Source organism: Lepidochelys kempii, chromosome 28 (genome assembly GCF_965140265.1).
Source record: "Lepidochelys kempii isolate rLepKem1 chromosome 28, rLepKem1.hap2, whole genome shotgun sequence".
NCBI lineage: Eukaryota > Metazoa > Chordata > Testudines > Cheloniidae > Lepidochelys > Lepidochelys kempii.
Genome location: NC_133283.1, coordinates 2031269 through 2052337, shown reverse-complemented (window position 1 = coordinate 2052337; position 21069 = coordinate 2031269). Strand labels below are relative to the sequence as shown.

Sequence of the window (21069 nt, the reverse complement as noted above, 5' to 3'; positions counted from 1 at the left end):
TGCATGGGGGAGTTTATTTTCCCTTGAGTGCTACAGGATTCAGCTGGCCCTTAGACTGCAGCCCACCTCAACTGAGCCCCTGTGAGAACCAGAGGTTAAACTGAGAGTGAGCCAATAGGGCTCTGCAGAGGAGTGGCAGCCCATGGTGCTCATTGGAAGATTTTTGAGTGTATATCCCTTTCATACACCGAACTAATACAATCACGAATACACCTCACTAAGGCAAAACTACTATAAACACCACTTAGCTAACTAAGGGTTAAACAACAATGTTACCAAGTTTGGGTCAAATCAATGGATTAACAATGATGTTGCATTGGAACCAGGTCAGCAGTTTAGTCAAATCATCAGATTAATACAGCAGAAAATCCACCCTTATAAATCCTAAAACAGAGAATTGAAACCAACCAGTGCAATCCATCTTGAGCTAATTGAATATTTCTGAGTATTAATATATTACTGAATATTACTGAAATCAAATTATTGCTTACTTTTAAGCCACAACCTAAGAGCCAATTAAAGCTTCCTCCTCACTGCAACACCAAGATAGACCTTATTGAGCCTGTTATAAGTAGAAGTTTTAAAGATCTCAATGAACAATTTATGTTCGACCGCTTAGTTTCTTTGAACCCTTTCACAGATGAGGAATGTGCATTTAATGATTTAATAGGGCAGAGGTTTAGGGCTATTTAGATTTGGGGAGTGTGCGTGTGCACACACACAATACTAGAAAGTCTGGGATATTAATGAAGACCAAAAAATGGAAAAAGGAACCATAATTTACTAAATTGACAAGGGGTTAGAATTCTGCAGCTCTCTCACTTTTTGGATTCAAGTGGAATAGGAGCTGTAACTGCACCGAAGGAAACAGGTGATTGTATAGCTGGCCTGGTGTGTCAGGATAGTGTGTTTTATTAAGTGCACAAAACTAGTCAAGGCTGATGTAAATGTCATGACTTCCTTCACCAGGGGGAACAGTCTCTCTTGGAAGGCTTGATGCCCTGAAAGGCAAAGGATGTCCACCTTTACCATGATCTTTATGGTTGTCAGTTACACCTTACCGTGCCTTCCGGAACGTCTCCTGGTAAATCAAGTGTGAAGTACACCTTGGATACAGACAACACATCCCACTCCAGTTGATGTGTGGCCGTCTTTTGGCCAGTATCTGTTTGGAAAAGTGATGCTTAACCCAGCAGCTTTCTTAAGATATCTGCTGTTGCAAACCACTCGCACTGTGTATGTGTGAACCCCAAAGATCTCAAAAATGAAAGAAAAACAAGGCCAGTTTTGAGGAAGTTCCCATAATCAGGCCTCAGGGTTGAAGAGCTGTGCTCTAACAGCAGGGGCCTCCTCAAAAAGAAAAGGGGCCTCAGCAGCCATACAAATAGTTATTTGAAACAAATTCACAGAAAAGCTACCATTATTGAGACATCTCCTGACCGATGTGACATCTTTGCTTTGCAAACAAAAGAACTGGGACACTCAGGCTCAGTCTGCAGAGTTAAATTGACATAAGGCAGCTTATGTCAACCTAGTAATGTTGCAACTACACTAGAGTGTCTTTCCCACTGATGTCATTTGCCGACTACGTTGACTTAAAACGCCACCTCCATGAGAGGCGTCCTGCTTAAGTTGATGTAGTTATGTCGACGCAGCACCACTGTAGACACTGCGTTGCTTATGTCAACTGAAGTGGCCTCCAGGAGGTATCCCACAATGCCCCACTGACTGCTCTGGTCACCATTTTGAACTCTGCTGCCCAGCAGCCAGGTACACAGGAATAAACCCCTCCCCTGTTTGAAGGACTGCAATTTTTTTGAATTTCCATTTCCTGTTTGCTCAGCATGGAGCGCTCACCTGGCAACTGCCCAGCTGAGCATGCCGGCTACACGCTCCAAACATGTCCAGCCTGGAGTACAGAGGAGGTGGTGGATCTCCTGGGCTTGTGGGAGAAGAGGCACAGGTCTGATCAAGCCGTAGAACTGTGGACATCTACAAGCAGATTGCTCAGGGCATGGGGGAGAAGAGCTACAAGAGGGACCCACAGTAGTGCTGCATGAACATCAAGGAGTTGCGGCAGGCATACCAGAAGGCAAGGGAGGCAAGCAGTCACTGCAGACAAGCTACTTTTACAAGGAGCTCCATGCTATCCTCTGCAGTGACACCCCCTTCCCCAAGACCCCCAGGGATACATCAGAGGAGTTAGAGACTAACCAATTTATTTGAGCATAAGCTTTCGTGAGCTACAGCTCACTTCATCGGATGCATGGACTAATTTGACTAATCTAATGTAGCTCACGAAAGCTTATGCTCAAATAAATTGGTTAGTCTCTAAGGTGCCACAAGTCCTCCTTTTCTTTTTGTGAATACAGACTAAGATGGCTGCTACTCTGAAACCTATCAGAGGAGTTGGAATCACAGGCTACCACAGGCAACGCTGCGGAGGAAGTTTTGAATAAGGAAGAGGAGGATGAGAATGGGGGACAGGTGAGTGGGGGAATCCATTGTCGTGACGAGACAGGAGCTGTTTGTAAACCCAGAGCAGTTTATCCAGTTGCAACACTCCAGCATGGGCGAGCGTGGTGTGGGGCAAGGAACCTCTGGTAAGTATGCAGTTTGCATTGGTATTGCAGGGACACATCTCATTTACTGTTTTTTTATTCATGTTAAAAGAGTTAGTGAAATAATCAGTGGAGGTACAGTGGCTATCTGCTTCTCATTCAAATGATCACATAATTAGTCTCTTACTCTTTAACCAATAACTTCAGCTATAATCAGAGGGGTAGCCATGCTAGTCTGTATCCACAAAAACAACAAGGAGTCTGGTGGCACCTGAAAGACTAACAAATTTGTTAGGGCATAAACTTTTGTGGGTAAAAAACCCACTTCTACAGATGCATCAGAAGCATCTGAAGAAGTGGGGTTTTTTTACCCATTAAAGCTTATGCCCTAATAAATCTGTTAGTCTTTAAGGTGCCGCCAGACTCCTCGTTGTTTTCACCTACAATTTTATTTTCATTGGTAACAATAACATATTCAAAGATCACAAAATCCTGTCATACATGTTAGTTTTCTTTTAATCCCTGCTGCCAACAACTGAACCTTGGCTCAAGTTGTGGTTTGTCCCAACGTAGGTCCCAACCACTTCTGTGAGTTCATATATCTCTGGTTCTTCTGCCATGTGTGTTGGTGGAAGGGGTCTCCTAGGTGGGAATGTTTGCATCATGAGGAAAAATACCTCTCTCTTATTTTCACTCTTTTAAATCTTTCAGAGTAGGAGGAGGTAGAGGAGAAGTGATGTTAACACATAAAAATGAGAGAAATCTGATGTACACTTAAGACATTTATTGGTATAACTACGTTACTCAGGGGTGTGAAAAATCCACACCACTGAGCAACATACATATACCACGCTAACCCCCTGTGTGGATGGCGCTACGTCAGCGGGAGCGCTTCTCCTGCCAACATAGCCACCGCTGCTTGCGGGGGCTGGACTAATCAAGTCCGACGGGAGAGCTCTCTCTCCTTGGCAGAGAGCGTCTGTAATAACAATGCTAGACCAGCACAGCTACATTGGTGCAGCTGCGCCAACATCAGCTTTATTGTGTAGCCGTTGCGTCAGACACAAAACCAGAGAATCAGGACTCAACATGCAAGTATCCTGTGGTCTGAAATTGGAGCCCGACACATTCATTGCCTGACTGGTCACCATCATTTCTACAGCCTGAAAGTCCTTGTTACACACTCAGGCAATACCATCGAATTGTGTCCACAGTACCCCAGATTCGACCCGGCAAGGCCAATTTAAGCGCTAATCCACTTGTCATGGATGGAGTAAGGAAATCAATTTTAAGAGCCCTTTAAGTCGAAAAAAAGGGCTTCATCGTGTGGACGGGTGCAGGTTTACATCGATTTAACGCTGCTAAATTCGACCTAAAGTCATAGTGTAGACCAGGGCTCAGGCTCAACAGAGTTAAGTTGACATAAGGCAGCTTATGTCAAGCTAATAATGTGGCATCTACACTAGAGTGTCTTTCCCGCTGATGTCATTTGCCGACTACATTGACTTAAAATGCCACCTCCATGAGAGGCGTCCTGCTTAAGTTGATGTAGTTATGTCGACACAGCACCACTGTAGACGCTGCGTTGCTTATGTCAACTGAAGTGGCCTCCAGGAGGTATCCCACAATGCCCCACTGTGACTGCTCTGGTCACCAATTTGAACTCTGCTGCCCAGCAGCCAGGTACACAGGAATAAGCCCGTCCCCTGTTTGAAGGACTGCAATTTTTTTGAATTTCCATTTCCTGTTTGCTCAGCATGGAGCGCTCACCTGGCAACTGCCCAGCTGAGCATGCCGGCTACATGCTCCAAACATGTCCAGCCTGGAGGACAGAGGAGGTGGTGGATCTCCTGGGCCTGTGGGAGAAGAGGCACAGGTCTGATCAAGCTGAAGAACTCTGGACATCTACAAACAGATTGCTCGGGGCATGGGGGAAAAGGTCTACAAGAGGGACCCGCAGCAGTGCTGCGTGAACATCAGGGAGTTATGGCAGGCATACCCGAAGGCAAGGGAGGCAAGCAGTCACTGCAGACATGCTGCTTTTACAAGGAGCTGCATGCTATCCTCTGCAGTGACACCCCCTTCCCCAAGAGTCCCGGGGATATATCAGAGGAGTTGGAATCAGAGGCCGCTGCAGGCAACCCTGGAGAGGAAGTTTTGGACAAGGAAGAGGAGGATGAGAATGGGGGACAGGTGAGTTGGGGAATCCATTGTTGTGGCAAGCCAGGAGCTGTTTGTAACCCCAGAGCAGTCCATCCAGTTGCAGCACTCCAGCATGGGCGAGCGTGGTGTGGGGCAAGGAACCTCCGGTAAGTATGCAGTTTGCATTGGTATTGCAGGGACACATCTCATTTACTGGGTTTTTTTATTTGTGTTACAAGAGTTAGCCACTGTACCTCAGCTGATTATTTCACTATCTGCTTCTCTTTCAGATGATCACATAATTAGTCTCTTACTCTTTAACCAATAACTTCAGCTATAATTTTAATTTTCATTGGTAACAATAACATATTCAAAGATCACAAATTCTTGTCATATATGTTAGTTTTCTTTTAATCTCCATTGCTAACAACTGAACCCTTGGGTCAAGCTGTGGTTTGTCCCAATGCAGGTGCCTCCCACTTCTGTGAGTTCATATATCTCTGGATCTTCTGCCATGTGTGCTGGTGGAAGGAGTCTCCTAGGTGGGAATGTTTGCATCATGAGGAAAAACACCTCTCTCTTCTTTTCACACTTTTTAATCTTTAAAAGTAGGAGGAGGTAGAGGAGAAATGATATTAATGCACAAAACACAAGAGAAAACTGACGTCTGGTCTACACTTAAGACATTTATCAGTATAACTACGTTACTCAGGGGTGTGAAAGATCCACACCGGTGAGCAACATACATACACCACCCTGTGTAGATGGCGCTACGTCAGCGGGAGCGCTTCTCCTGCCAACGTAGCCACCGCCGCTTGCGGGGGCTGGACTAATCAAGTCCGACGGGAGAGCTCTCTCTCCTTGGCAGAGCGCGTCTGTAATAACAATGCTAGACCAGCACAGCTACATCGGTGCAGCTGCGCCAACATCAGCTTTATTGTGTAGCCGTCGCGTCAGACACAAAACCAGAGAATCAGGACTCAGCATGCGAGTATCCTGTGGTCTGAAATTGGAGCCCAACACATTCATTGCCTGACTGGTCACCATCATTTCTACAGCCTGAAAGTCCTTGTTACCCACTCAGGCAGCCAGTTTGGGCTCCATGGGGAAGGAATGTCCTATGAAGGACTCTCTGTCTTTGCCTCATGAAACTTTGGATTGAAATAGCAAAGGGCAATTCTTCCCAATCTAACCATGGCATCCTTTGGGATTGTAATCCGTGCTACTGAACTAGGAAGTGGTATTCCAAAAACAGTTTTACCTGGGCCATAGTTCACCACAGCTTCCTTTTCTGGGGTGAAAACCAACAACTATGTGCCTACTATTTCTACTCAAGTTCTTGCCAAATCCTTGGTCTTGGTTAGGGTAAATTTGCACGTCTCCAGTGGAGAATTCTTTACCAAACCTTGCAGAATGTCAGCAGTGTAAGTGAGGAACAGGTTCCCCAAACATGCCCAGTTTAGTTCTTTAATTTGGTGGCACTAGTCTAAATTAGAAACTAGATATGGGTCTGGGTCAGACTCCCTGTAAGCTACCAGAGATGGAGTTTCTATTTGAAAATAGTTATTCCCTGCAGTATCTCACATTCAATACTGAATTTATTTTAAACACATTTGATACACCTACAAAAAAGTCATATCTGTTTCTCCGCATCTGTATCATTAAGAGTAGCATTTCACAGATTATAGGATTAGCTAGGGGATATCTTCAGGAGTAATTTCCTGTAGGGCCAGGATCACAGATTCTTTGGGAAACAAAAACATGGACATTTTGCCTCGTCACAAGTCACTTACTGTGGATCATCTGAGACAATATTGACCTAAACAACTGAACAACACTGTGATTGCAGGCAGTTACTTCGGTTTTTAGTAGTACAATGTGGGGCATGCTGTTGGTCACCATTTCTGAGTGGAGGTTTAAAAACACTACTGTTTCTTTGTTAGCATGTCAAGTAGATTGGAGAGTCCTCTCCTGTTGACTGAACTGCATTTGAACTTTCTCCATGTCAAGAAGAAAGGCAAGGAGCAACTAAAATGCAATTAAGACATGATGACATTAGCAAATGATCATTTGTCTCAAAGTCCTCACAAAATCTGAGGTACATTCTGTGAACCAAAATTAATATCCAGTTCTATGACCATACAGCCTTCAGGAAAGATGGAAAATCCAGATCAGAGAGAGGTACAAGATACTTTAATTTTCAGGTGAAGTGAAATTCCAAAGCAGGTTACTTCTGATGGCTGAGAATCAGGACAAGAGATTCTCCCATCCCATTCTCCACTGGTCCATTTAAACATGATTCATTGAGCACTGTCTCATTCTTAAATTGTGTTATTTACAAATGTTTTTAGCATCATCATAATGGAGTGGGGGTCGGGGTGACCCACAGCCAACCTTCCCATAAGTGGCTTTGTCAATAAATGGAAACTGGGATGAAAATGATCTGAATGATCACACTGTGTTTGGGACCCATTTGAATTCCCCTTCTGTATCTGTGACACTTCCATCTCCTGCCCCCCATGAGTCTGATTTAAATCAAAGGTTTCAGAGTAGCAGCCGTGTTAGTCTGTATTCGCAAAAAGAAAAGGAGTACTTGTGGCACCTTAGAGACTAACCAATTTATTTGAGCATAAGCTTCGTGAGCTACAGCTCACTTCATCTGATGCATAAAGTGGAAAGTACAGTGAGGAGATTTTATATACACACAGACCATGAAAAAATATACATTGTAAGGAGAGTGATCACTTAAGATGAGCTATTACCAGCAGGAGAGTGGGGTGGGGGGAAAGAAAACCTTTTGAAGTGACAATCAAGGTGGGCCATTTCCAGCACATTTCCAGGAGTTAACAAGAACGTCTGAGGAAGAGTTGGGGGGTGGAGGGTGGGGCGGAGGAATAAACAAGGGGAAATAGTTTCACTTAGTATAATGACTCAAGCACTCCCAGTCTCTATTCAAGCCTAAGTTAATTGTATCCAATTTGCAAATTAATTCCAATTCAGCAGTCTCTTGTTGGAGTCTGTTTTTGAAGTTTTTTTGTTGAAGGATAGTCACTTTGAGGTCAGAAATCGAGTGACCAGAGAGATTGAAGTGTTCTCTGACTGGTTTATGAATGTTATAATTCTTGACATCTGATTTGTGTCCATTTATTCTTTTACATAGAGACTGTCCAGTTTGACCAATGTACATGGCAGAGGGGCATTGCTGGCACATGATGGCATATATCACATTGGTAGATGTGCAGGTGAATGAGCCTCTGATCGTGTGGCTGATGTGATTAGGCCCTATGATGGTGTCCCCTGAATAGATATGTGGGCACAGTTGGCAACGGGCTTTGTTGCAAGGATAGGTTCCTGGGTTAGTGATTCTGTTGTGTGGTGTGTGGTTGCTGGTGAGTATTTGCTTCAGGTTGCGGGGCTGTCTGTATGCAAGGACTGGCCTGTCTCCCAAGACTTGTGAGAGTGATGGGTCATCCTTCAGGATAGGTTGTAGATCCTTGATAATGCGTTGGAGAGGTTTTAGTTGGGGGCTGAAGGTGATGGTTAGGTGGGTTCTGTTATTTTCTTTGTTGGGCCTGTCCTGTAGTAGGTGACTTCTGGGTACTCTTCTGGCTCTATCAATCTGTTCCTTCACTTCAGCAGGTGGGTATTGTAGTTGTAAGAATGCTTGAAAGAGATCTTGTGGGTGTTTGTCTCTGTCTGAGGGGTTGGAGCAAATGTGGTTGTATCGCAGAGCTTGGCTGTAGACAATGGATCGTGTGGTGTGGTCTGGGTGAAAGCTGGAGGCATGTAGGTAGGAATAGTGGTCAGTAAGTTTCTGGTATACGGTGGTGTTTATGTGACCATCGCTCATTAGCATTGTAGTGTCCAGGAAGTGGATCTCTTGTGTGGACTGGACCAGGCTGAGGTTGATGGTGGGATGGAAATTGTTGAAATCATGGTGGAATTCCTCAAGGGCTTCTTTTCCATGGGTCCAGATGATGAAGATGTCATCAATGTAGCGCAAGTAGAGTAGGGACGTTAGGGGACGAGAGCTGAGGAAGTGTTGTTCTAAGTCAGCCATAAAAATGTTGGCATACTGCGGGGCCAAGCGGGTACCCATAGCAGTGCCGCTGATCTGAAGGTATACATTGTCCCCAAATGTAAAATGGTTATGGGTGAGGACAAAATCACAAAGTTCAGCCACCAGGTTAGCTGTGACATTATCGGGGATAGTGTTCTTGACGGCTTGTAGTCCATCTTTGTGTGGAATGTTTGCGTAGAGGGCTTCTACATCCATAGTGGCCAGGATGGTGTTATCAGGAAGATCACCAAGGGATTGTAGTTTCCTCAGGAAGTCAGTGGTGTCTCAAAGATAGCTGGGAGTGCTGGTAGCGTAGGGCCTGAGGAGGGAGTCTACACAGCCAGACAATCCTGCTGTCAGGGTGCCAATGCCTGAGATGATGGGGCGCTCAGGATTTCCAGGTTTATAGATCTTGGGTAGTAGATAGAATATCCCAGGTCGGGGTTCCAGGGGTGTGTCTGTGTGGATTTGTTCTTGTGCTTTTTCAGGGAGTTTCTTGAGCAAATGCTGTAGTTTCTTTTGGTAACCCTCAGTGGGATCAGAGGGTAATGGCTTGTAGAAAGTGGTGTTGAAGAACTGCTGAGCAGCTTCTTGTTCATATTCTGACCTATTCAAGATGATGACAGCACCTCCTTTGTCAGCCTTTTTGATTATGATGTCAGAGTTGTTTCTGAGGCTGTGGATGGCATTGTGTTCTGCATGGCTGAGGTTATGGGGCAAGTGATGTTGCTTTTCCACAGATTCAGCCCGTGCACGTCGGCGGAAGCACTCTATGTAGAAGTCCAGTCTGCTGTTTCGACCTTCAGGAGGAGTCCATCTAGAATCCTTCTTTTTGTAGTGTTGGTAGGAAGGTCTCTGTGGGTTAGTATGTTGTTCAGAGGTGTGTTGGAAATATTCCTTGAGTCGGAGATTTCGAAAATAGGATTCTAGGATACAGAACTGTATCATGTTCGTGGGGGTGGAGGGGCAGAAGGAGAGGCCCTGATATAGGACAGATTCTTCTGCTAGGTTAAGAGTATAGTTGGATAGATTAACAATATTGCTGGGTGGGTTAAGGGAACCATTGCTGTGGCCCCTTGTGGCATGTAGTAGTTTAGATAATTTAATGTCCTTTTTCTTTTGTAGAGAAGCAAAGTGTGTGTTGTAAATGGCTTGTCTAGTTTTAGTAAAGTCCAGCCATGAGGAAGTTTTTGTTGAAGGTTGTTTTTTTATGAGAGTATCCAGTTTTGAGAGCTCATTCTTAATCTCTCCCTGTTTGCTGTAGAGGATGTTGATCAGGTGGTTCCGCAGTTTCTTTGAGAGCGTGTGGCACAAGCTGTCAGCATAATCTGTGTGGTATGTAGATTGTAATGGATTTTTACGTTCAGTCCTTTTGGTATGATGTCCATCTGTTTGCATTTGGAAAGGAAGATGATGTCTGTCTGTATCTGTACAAGTTTTTTCATGAAGTTGATAGATTTCCACTCCATACGGCTAAATGCAGTGCCTTGCATAACGACAGGTTTCAGAGTAGCAGCCATTTTAGTCTGTATTCACAAAAAGAAAAGGAGTACTTGTGGCACCTTAGAGATTAACCAATTTATTTGAGCATAAGCTTTCGTGAGCTACAGCTCACTTCATCGGATGCATAAAGTGGAAAGTACAGTGAGGAGATTTTATATACACACAGATCATGAAAAAATATACATTGTAGGGAGAGTGATCACTTAAGATGAGCTATTACCAGCAGGAGAGTGGGGTGGGGGGAAGAAAACCTTTTGAAGTGATAATCAAGGTGGGCCATTTCCAGCACATTTCCAGGAGTTAACAAGAACGTCTGAGGAAGAGTCGGGGGGGGGGGGGAGGAATAGTTTCACTTAGTATAATGACTCAACCACTCCCAGTCTCTATTCAAGCCTAAGTTAATTGTGTCCAATTTCCAAATTGTAAGTACTCCTTTTCTTTTTATTTAAATCAAACAAATCAAAGCAGCATTCCCAAGCACAGAGAGCTGAAAATACTGCATTACCTGATTTTTGGAGAGGTGGAGGGGTAGAATATGAAGAAGATAAAATGTGCATGGCTCAGAGTGAAGGTAACAGTTCTGGGGTGATGGGGAAGCAGGGACTCCCTCTGAGTCACCCTTTATCCTTCCACTGTCATAGAGGTTGAAATGACACTTGTGTGTGTGTGTGCCCATGTTTCTGCTCTTCATTATATTCAAATATATTTTAAATGAGAATAACGGTACAAAGAATAACTGCTGTTTTGCGCAACACAAGGCCACTTGAGAACAACTGCAACTGAGACAATCTGTCCCCAGAAGGGAACTTGGTGACTCTAAGAGTAACTTTGCAGTGGGAGGAACAGTATAATTGAGATGCTCCAGGTCAGTTTAGACTAAGAAAAGTGATGGAGTTTAGGGCAGGTCATGAGGAAACATGCTAGATATCTCTGGCCACTATACATGGGCTATTTGTTTACTGAAAGAATAGTTGTGTATTTATATCATGATCGCTAATTCTCGCTAACTCCATGAAAACCACAGTGATGAGGCCCAGATAGATTCTATCCCAATGTAGCTACATAAGGTCACCCCTATCTCCTCCACCTGGAGCTGATAGACATTACTGGTAAAGGACACACATTTCCATGACTCGTAAGACAATGGAGATGACAGAAAGCACCACAGGATCAACCCCATAGAAGGTTGAGCTGCAAAAGGAAAAGGTGGGCAACTCACCTGGGGGAGTTGAGAGATGATGGTGAAGAAAATTGTGCAAACATCCTTAAAGGTCACTATGTGGGAATTAGCAAAAATATTAACTAATAAAAAGTCTTTTGACATCCCCAGACAAGATTTTTATGGTGTTTGTCTCCCTTACAGATTCTCTGATGATAGATAAGGGTGGAGCTCTGAGTGAAGTTTTTCCCACACTCAGCGCATACATAGGGTCTCTCTCCTGTGTGAAGTCTCTAATGTGTAATAAGGGCTGAGCTCTGAGTGAAGCTTTTCCCACACTCACAGCATCCATAAGGTCTCTCCCCAGTGTGGATTTTCTGATGTTGAATAAGGGTTGATCTGTCACGGAAGCTTTCCCACACTCACAGCACTCATTTTGTGTGGATTATCTCATGTCTAATAAGGCCTGAACAGTAATTGAAGTTTTTCCCACACTCACTGCATGTATTTTTTCTCTTCCCCTTGAGGATTCTCTGCTGACTGGTGATTTCCTTGAGGTCCTTTTGAGTTCCCTGACAATTAATGGATTTACCGACTTTCTCCTGTGGTTTGTTTCCCTGCTGCCTCTCTGGCCTGTGCTGCCTGTCATGGCTCCTGGACACATTCCCTTTGGACCTTCGTGATGATGCTCCACACGCTTCCACTTGCTCAGCATCTTTCTGGTGAGGACTCTGATTCTCGTTCTTACCCATTATCCCATCACCTGCTGGCATAAAGAGAGAAACCTCGGACAGAGGGATGAAAACAGGGACAGCAAACCAAAGTAAGTGTTGGAGAGATGGAAAATAAAAATCAGGAGCTGAATTTTCTCAAACACTTTACCCAGAGTGGGGAGGAGGGGATCAATTCTGCCTCCACATTCTGATGAGGTTCAATAAGGATAAGTGCAGGGTCAGCTACAGAGTAGGGACCGAATGGCTAGGCAGCAGTTCTGCAGAAAAGGACCTAGGGGTGACAGTGGACAAGAAGCTGGATATGAGTCAACAGTGTGCCCTTGTTGCCACGAAGGCCAATGGCATTTTGGGATGTATAAGTAGGGGCATAGCGAGCAGATCGAGGGACGTGATCGTACCCCTCTATTCTACATTGGTGAGGCCTCATCTGGAGTACTGTGTCCAGTTTTGGGCCCCACACTACAAGAAGGATGTGGATAAATTGGAGAGAGAGTCCAGCGAAGGGCAACAAAAATTATTAGGGGTCTGGAACACATGACTTATGAGGAGAGGCTGAGGGAGCTGGGATTGTTTAGTCTGCAGAAGAGAAGAATGAGGGGGGATTTGATAGCTGCTTTCAACTACCTGAGAGGTGGTTCCAGAGAGGATGATTCTAGACTATTCTCAGTGGTAGAAGAGGACAGGACAAGGAGTAATGGTCTCAAGTTGCAGTGAGGGAGGTTTAGGTTGGATATTAGGAAAAACTTTTTCACTAGGAGGGTGGTGAAACACTGGAATGTGTTACCTAGGGAGGTGGTAGAATCTCCTTCCTTAGAAGTTTTTAAGGTCAGCTTTGACAAAGCCCTGGCTGGGATGATTTAATTGGGGATTAGTCCTGCTTTGAGCAGGGGGTTGGACTAGATGACCTCCTGAGGTCTCTTCCAACCCTGATATTTTATGATTCTATGATTCTATGATTCCACCCAGACACTCAGTGGGATGAATTCTGCCTCCACATTCCATCCAAACACTCAGTGGAATGGGCGGAAGCTACTTCCTGGTGTCAGTCCGGGTGGGTAGAAAGCCATGAGTGAGATCTGCCCTGAGGTTCTGGCACCTGCTGGGGACAACCCTGAACTCAGAGAACTCCTAAGGTGTTTGTAGAGTATCACAGCTTTGGCCACTGACAGTGTTTGAATTAGTTTAATAATTCCTCACCTATGAAGGCACTTCTCAGCATCTCTCTTTCCTCAGATCACAGAAAGTGATCAGGAACAGTGAGCATGGATTCACCAAGGGCAAGTCATGCCTGACTAATCTAATTGCCTTCTATGACGAGATAACTGGCTCTGTGGATGAAGGGAAAGCAGTGGATGTGTTGTTCCTTGACTTTAGCAAAGCTTTTGACACTGTCTCCCACAGTATTCTTACCAGGAAGTTAAAGAAGTATGGGCTGGATGAATGGACTATAAGGTGGATAGAAAGCTGGCTAGATTGTCGGGCTCAACGGGTAGTGATCAATGGTTCCATGTCTAGTTGGCAGCCAGTATCAAGTGGAGTGCCCCAAGGGTCGGTTTTGTTCAATATCTTCATAAATGATCTGGAGGATGGTGTGGATTGCACCCTCAGCAAGTTTGCAGATGACACTAAACTGGGAGGAGAGGTAGATATGCTGGAGGGTAGGGATAGGATACAGGGGGACCTAGACAAATTGGAGGATTGGGCCAAAAGAAATCTGATGAGGTTCAACAAGGACAAGTGCAGAGTCCTGCACTTAGGATGGAAGAATCCCATGCACAGCTACAGACTAGGGACCGAATGGCTCGGCAGCAGTTCTGCAGAACAGGACCTAGGGGTTACAGTGGACGAGAAGCTGGATATGAGTCAACAGTGTGCCCTTGTTGCCAAGAAGGCCAATGGAATTTTGGGATGTATATGTATATATATGTATATATATGCATTGCCAGCAGATCGAGGGATGTGATTGTTCCCCTCTATTCGACATTGGTGAGGCCTCATCTGGAGTACTGTGTCCAGTTTTGGGCCCCACACTACAAGAAGGATGTGGAAAAATTGGAAAGAGTCCAGCGGAGGGCAACAAAAATGATTAGGGGACTGGAACACATGACTTATGAGGAGAGGCTGAGGGAACTGGGATTGTTTAGTCTGCAGAAGAGAAGAATGAGGGGGGATTTGAGAGCTGCTTTCAACTACCTGAAAGGGGGTTCCAAAGAGGATGGATCTAGACTGTTCTCAGTGGTAGCTGAGGACAGAACAAGGAGTAATGGTCTCAAGTTGCAGTCGGGGAGGTTTAGGTTGGATATTAGGAAAAACTTTTTCACTCGGAGGGTGGTGAAACACTGGAATGCGTTACCTGAGGAATCTCCTTCCTTAGAAGTTTTTAAGGTCAGGCTTGACAAAGCCCTGGCTGGAATGATTTAATTGGGGATTGGTCCTGCTTTGAGCAGGGGGTTGGACAAGATGACCTCCTGAGGTCCCTTCCAACCCTGATATTCTATGATTCTATGGCTCAGATCCCTGGAGATCTGGGACCCATGACTCTTTTCCTCGTTCCACATGGGACATCATGTCAGCTTTGGAAATTGGAAACCCTGCTTAAGAGAAATAAAACATAGCCTCTCTGGGACTGTCCCCTTTCATGTAGGCTCAGAGTCCTCCCAGGGCAAGCCCAACAGCTCCAGGCCTTCGGGTGGCAGCACCCGTTTTTCTCATTTCTCATCCAAATGATTTCAGACTCCTGGTAGTGACTTCACCTCTTTTGAAGGCGATGAATCCAGTAGGCATTTTCAGCAAAGCCTGACAGTTTTTTCAAAACAAGCTTTTATTTATTAGACAACTAGAATACAGGATTGAAGGATCCCCAGGTTAGCCTGTTAAAGCAAAACTTAACTTAATGTTCGTGTTGGTGAAGTCATCTGCCCAGCTTTTCCGAAAACTCCTCAATTTCATCTCTGTTTCTTTCTCCTTGGGCAGTAGCAAACTTAAAGCACAGCCTGTTTATAGCCCAGTCCTTCTGTCCCAAGTTGCAGTCCTGCTGTGTTCCCATGGTCTGTTTTCCTTGGCTCACAGTCATTACAAATCAATGTCCTGTAGTTCGGTATTCCGTTATCTCTCCAGGGTGCTCCATTCATATATGGACAGTTCTTCATAGTGAATCCATACCAACCTGGAGAGGCCTACCTTTCTCCAATAGCCATTCCTTCCTCTGTCCCACAGAAGGAATTAACTCCTTCACACTCAGTGAGTAACAAAGCAAAATGTGAGGGGAAGCTGAGTCATACATATTTTGAAAGAAAGAAAGAAAGAAAGAAAGAAAGAAAGAAGATATGGTCAAAACAAAGGGCTAAGATAATGGATCATAAAATCATAAAATATAGGACTGGAAAGGACCTCAAGACATTATCAAGTCCATCCCCCTGCCCTGAGACAGGATCCAACATAAGTATACCATTCATGACAGGTGTTTATCTAATGTGTTTTTAAAAACCTCCAATGAGAGGGATTCCAAAACCGTATCTATTTTAATAGTTAGAAACTGTTTCCTAATATCCAACCTAAATTTCCCTTGCTGCAGATCAAGCCAATCACTTCTTCTCCGACCATCAGTGAACGTGGAAAACAATTGATCTCCACCCTCTTTGTAACAGCCCTTTCCATATTTGAAGACTATTCTCAGGTTCCCCCCCTCAGTCTTTTCTCAACACTAAACAGGCCCAATTCAACCTTTCCTCAAGCATAGGTGCCAACTTCTCCTGGCACCAATGGGTGCTCGACCTCCCGCCCCGGTCCCACCTTGACTCCACCCCTGGCCCGCCCCCTCCCATCCCTGCCCCGCCCCCATTCCAACCCCTTCCCCAAAGTCCCCGCCCCAACTCCACCCCCTCCCTGCCCCATTGGACTCCTTCCCCAAATCCCCAACCCTGCTCCGCCTCTTCCCCACCTCCTCCCCTGAGCATGCCACATTCCCGCTTCTCTCCCCTCCCTCTCCCAGCTTGTTACACCATGAGACAGCTGTTTTGCAGCGGTAAGCACTGGGAGGAGAAGCAGAGACGTGGCGCACTCAGGGGAGGAGGCGGAGGTGAGGTGAGGTGAGCTGGAGTGGGGGGGCCAGGGAGCTTGGCTGCTGGTGGGTGCAGAGCATCCACCAATTTTTCCCCATAGGTGCTCCAGCCCTGGAGCATCCATGGAGTTGTTGCCTATGCATGTCAGAGGATAAGGAGGTAGCTTTTTACTTCTGAATGCAGATGAGCAGGGCAAGGTTGCATTTGTCAAGGTCAGAGAAAAGATTTTGCAGTAATTGAGAAAGGAGACGATGAGAGCCCGGGGAAGAGTTTTAGCTGTGTAGATGCATAGGAAAGGCTGTTGTTAAGCTGTCTGGAGTGGCTCGCAGATGTGGTGTTACAAACCAGTGCACAACCCCCAAACAAGTTGTCTGTGGGGGGACATGATAGGGGCAACAGGTTTAAAACAAATAAAAGGAAGTATTTCTTCACACAACACACAGTCAACTCTTTGCCGGAGGATGTTGAGAAGGTGAAAACTATACCAGGGTTAAAAAAAGAACTAGAGAAGTTCATGGAGGTTAGGTCCATCAATGGCTATTAGCCAGGATGGGCAGGGATGGTGTCCCTAGCCTTTGTTTGCCAGAGGTTGGGAGGGTGTGACAGGGAATGGATCACTTGGTGATTCCCTGTTCTGTTCATTCCCTCTTAAGCACCTGGCATTGGCCACTGTTGGAAGACAGGATACTGGGCTAGATCGATCTTTGGTCTGACCCAGTATTGCCATTCTTAGATTCATAGATACTAAGGTCAGAAGGGACCATTATGATCATCTCCTGCACAACGCAGGCCACAGAATCTCACCCACCCACTCCTGCGAAAAACCTTACCTATGTCTGAGCTATTGAAGTCCTCAAATCGTGGTTTAAAGACTTCAAGGAGCAGAGAATCCTCCAGCAAGTGACCCGTGCCCCATGCTACAGAGGAAGGCGAAAAACCTTCAGGGCCTCTTCCAATCTGCCCTGGAGGAAAATTCCTTCCCGACCCCAAATATGGCTATCAGCTAAACCCTGAGCATATGGGCAAGATTCAACAGCCAGATACCACAGAAAATTCTTTCCTGGGTAACTCAGATCCCATCCCATCTAACATCCCATCACAGGCCATTAGGCCTATTTACCATGAATATTTAAAGATCAATTAATTACCAAAATCATGTTATCCCATGATACCATCTCCTCCATAAATTTATCGAGTTTAATCGTAAAGCCAGATAGATCTTTTGCCTCCACTACTTCCCTTGGAAGGCTATTCCAAAACTTCACTCCTCTGATGGTTAGAAACCTTTGTCTAATTTCAAGTCTAAACTTCCTGGTGGCCAGTTTATATCCATTTGTTCTTGTGTCCACATTGGTACTGAGCTTAAATAATTCCTCTCCCTCTCTGGTATTTATCCCTCTGATATATTTATAGAGAGCAATCATATCTCCCCTCAACCTTCTTTTAGTTAGGCTAAACAAGCCAAGCTCCTTGAGTCTCCTTTTATAAGACAAGTTTTCCATTCCTCGGATCATCCTAGCAGACCTTCTCTGTACCTGTTCCAGTTTGAATTCATCCTTCTTAAACATGGGAGACCAGAACTGCACCCAGTATTCCAGGTGAGGTCTCACCAGTGCCTTGTATAACAGTACTAAAACCTCCTTATCCCTACTGGAAATACCTCTCCTGATGCATCCCAAGGCCGCATTAGCTTTCTTCATGGCCACATCACATTGGCAGCTCATAGTCATCCTATGATCAACCAATACTCCAAGGTCCTTCTCCTCCTCCGTTACTTCTAATTGACGTGTCCCCAGCTTATAACTAAAATTCTTGTTATTAATCCCTAAATGCATAATCTTACACTTCTCACTATTAAATTTCATCCTATTACTATTACTCCAGTTTACAAGGTCATCCAGATCCTCCTGTATGATATCCCGGTCCTTCTCTAAATTGGCAATACCTCCCAGCTTTGTATCATCCGCAAACTTTATTAGCACACTCCCACTTTTTGTGCCAAAGTCAGTAATAAAAAGATTAAATAAGATTGGTTCCAAAACTGATCCTTGAGGAACTCCACTGGTAACCTTCCTCCAGCCTGACTGTTCACCTTTCAGTAGGACCCGTTGTAGTCTCCCCTTTAACCAATTCCTTATCCACCTTTCAATGTTCATATTGAGCCCCATCTTTCCAATTTAACTAACAATTCCCCCTGTGGCACGGTATCAAACGCCTTACTGAAATCTAGGTAAATTAGATCCACTGCGTTTCCTTTGTCTAAAAAATCTGTTACTTTCTCAAAGAAAGAGATCAGATTGGTTTGGCACGATCTACCTTTTGTAAAACCATGTTGTATTTTGTCCCATTTACCATTGACTTCAATGTCCTTAACTACTTTCTCCTTCAAAATTTTTTCCAAGACCTTGCATACTACAGATGTCAAACTAACAGGCCTGTAGTTACCCGGATCACTTTTTGCCCCTTTCTTAAAAATAGGAACTATGTTAGCAATTCTCCAATCATACGGTACAACCCCTGAGTTTACAGATTCATTAAAAATTCTTGCTAATGGGCTTGCAATTTCAGGTGCCAATTCCTTTAATCTTTCTATAATTAGATGTCACCAACCGACTATCAAGTATGTACTCCTCAAGCACTATGATAGATGGTCCTTTACACTAAAAATCACAACAATATTCTTTTCATGTTATCTGATTAAAATATGAAAATATAGACCATTGTTGCAACCACTGTTATATATTTCCAACAAGTCTTGGCATCTATGAAAAGGTTATGATTGATTATGCTATCTGGATGTATGTATCGTTTTTGTATTTGAAGTTATAAGTATTGGCTCTAAACCGGGATTTCAAATGTTTGCTTCTGGGGTAACGCCCACAAGGTAGTTAGCCAGCACATCTTGGAGGGACTGTTCAAATTGAGTGGCCCATGAAAAGGACACAACTCACAATGGACCATGGGATACCTCATCTAAACTGAACAGACTTTTCTGTGAATGTTCCATCTGAAGTATAGGTAATGGCGTCCTGCAAGGACTGAGGAAAGTCAGGCATGGTCAGGGAACTTGCCCATGTGACTCCAAGCTCCCATCTTTCACCTGTGATTTTCCTCTAGCTGTGCAGAGGACTTTGAAACAATGGATTTCCCTCCACATGGCAGAAGCTATAAGAGGCCTGGAAACATCTCCACTGTGTCTCTATCCTACTCCAGCCTCTTTCCTGCTCAAACCTCTGGACTACGGACTTATACTAATGGGATCATTCTAACCAAGAGACTGAGGACCTTCCAGTGATTTGGAAGCAACCAGAGACTTATCAAACCAGCAGTTTATTCCATCACTGCTATAAGTCTGAACCAAGAACTTTGCAATTAGTGTATGTATTTGATTCCTTTAACCAATTTTAATTCTCACCTTTCTTTCTCTTTCTTTCTTTTCAAAAATAAACCTTTAGAATTTAGATACTAAAGGATTGGCATCAGCATGATTTTTGGGAAATATCAAAAGTTATACAAATAAATAAATATATATAATATATATATTTATTTAAATAAATAAAATTATACATTGACCTGGGTGTGTGGCTGGTCCTTTGGGATCAGAAGAACCTCTTATTTTAAGGAACCACTCACTTCATTTCATGGTCTCGTGTTTTTGGTGGTAATACAAGGACTGGAATGCCTAAGGAAACTGCTTTTATGACTTCTTGTTAGTCGGTGTGGTGAAGCAGAAGTTTCCTTTTGTTGCTGGTTTGGTATATCCTATGGGGTATTAGGTACCAGTCTTGGGGGTGTATCTGCCCTATTTCTCTGCCAAATTCAGGACAAACTGCTTTCTCAGCTGTGGCCCTCTAAGGCATGGTTACAGGCACTAAGCTCTCTTCTCTCTCCAGTGATCTGAGAAGATTGCCAGTGGAAGGACAGATGGTGTATGGACACACAGACACATGGCTAGGGCACCTGGTGAGGGAGAACTTCCTTATCTCTATCTGAGGCAGGTTGAAGGGGAAAGGACGGACATTAGTCATCTAATCTTAACCACTTGAGACGCTGAAGGGAGTAGAACTAGTGTTGGTTACGAGCAGTAATCCCACCTAATGGGGAGGAGTTAAATATAAAGAAAAGGGTCATGTGGAGAACAGGGTTTACTCTCAGGGCCTTGGAGAGAAAAGAAATCTGCCACTTTCTCTCTGAACTCAATTTGCTTTTCTTGTTCTTTCCCTTATAGTAAAGATACAGAGAATGGAAGTGATTAAACTTCCCCCCTGAGGGAATGGCCCTGAGTCACTTGGCTTTGTTTCCTCTCAGCATTGCCTGTGTAGACAGGTGGGGCATGATTTGTTTTAAATGAGTCACGGACAGTGGATATTTTCATTGTTTTCTTTCTAAGCATTTAGCTCTGGAGTCAGCCTCACCGCCCAGTTAATACTGAGGGGGCAGTATTAATTAAATGACAAAACACTTCCTTAATGCAGAGTTAAGGTTGGCTGGTGCAATAACAGCTCTTTGCAGAATCTCTACATCTGCAAAACTCAAACTTCTGAAAAGCAGGAGACACAGTTGCAGTTGTCCGCACCACCTTCATCCTGTCCTCTTTCAGCATTGTCCCATTAACACACACACATTTACTCTGCCAAAACCCTGCTGGCTGAAACCTACAAGCTGTTCACTACCTTTTACAGTCCTTCCAACCAGACCTCCAACCCTGTCTTGGTCTGACGAAGCACAACCCCTGGGCAAACCAGACTGGAGTAAGGATTGGGCATGGCCATGACAGTGAGTGCAGAGCAAGACCCCTGACCCCTACTCAGATCAGCCTCACTTCACTGATCTCTCCTCACTCAGACAC

General features: G+C 44.5%; 1 protein-coding gene across 1 annotated transcript in view; it reads left to right on the top strand.

Moving 5' to 3' along the window:
• The window catches only part of LOC140904242 (uncharacterized), a 159769-nt gene that overhangs the window by 22080 nt on the left and 116620 nt on the right, over positions 1-21069 (top strand). The window lies entirely within an intron of this gene.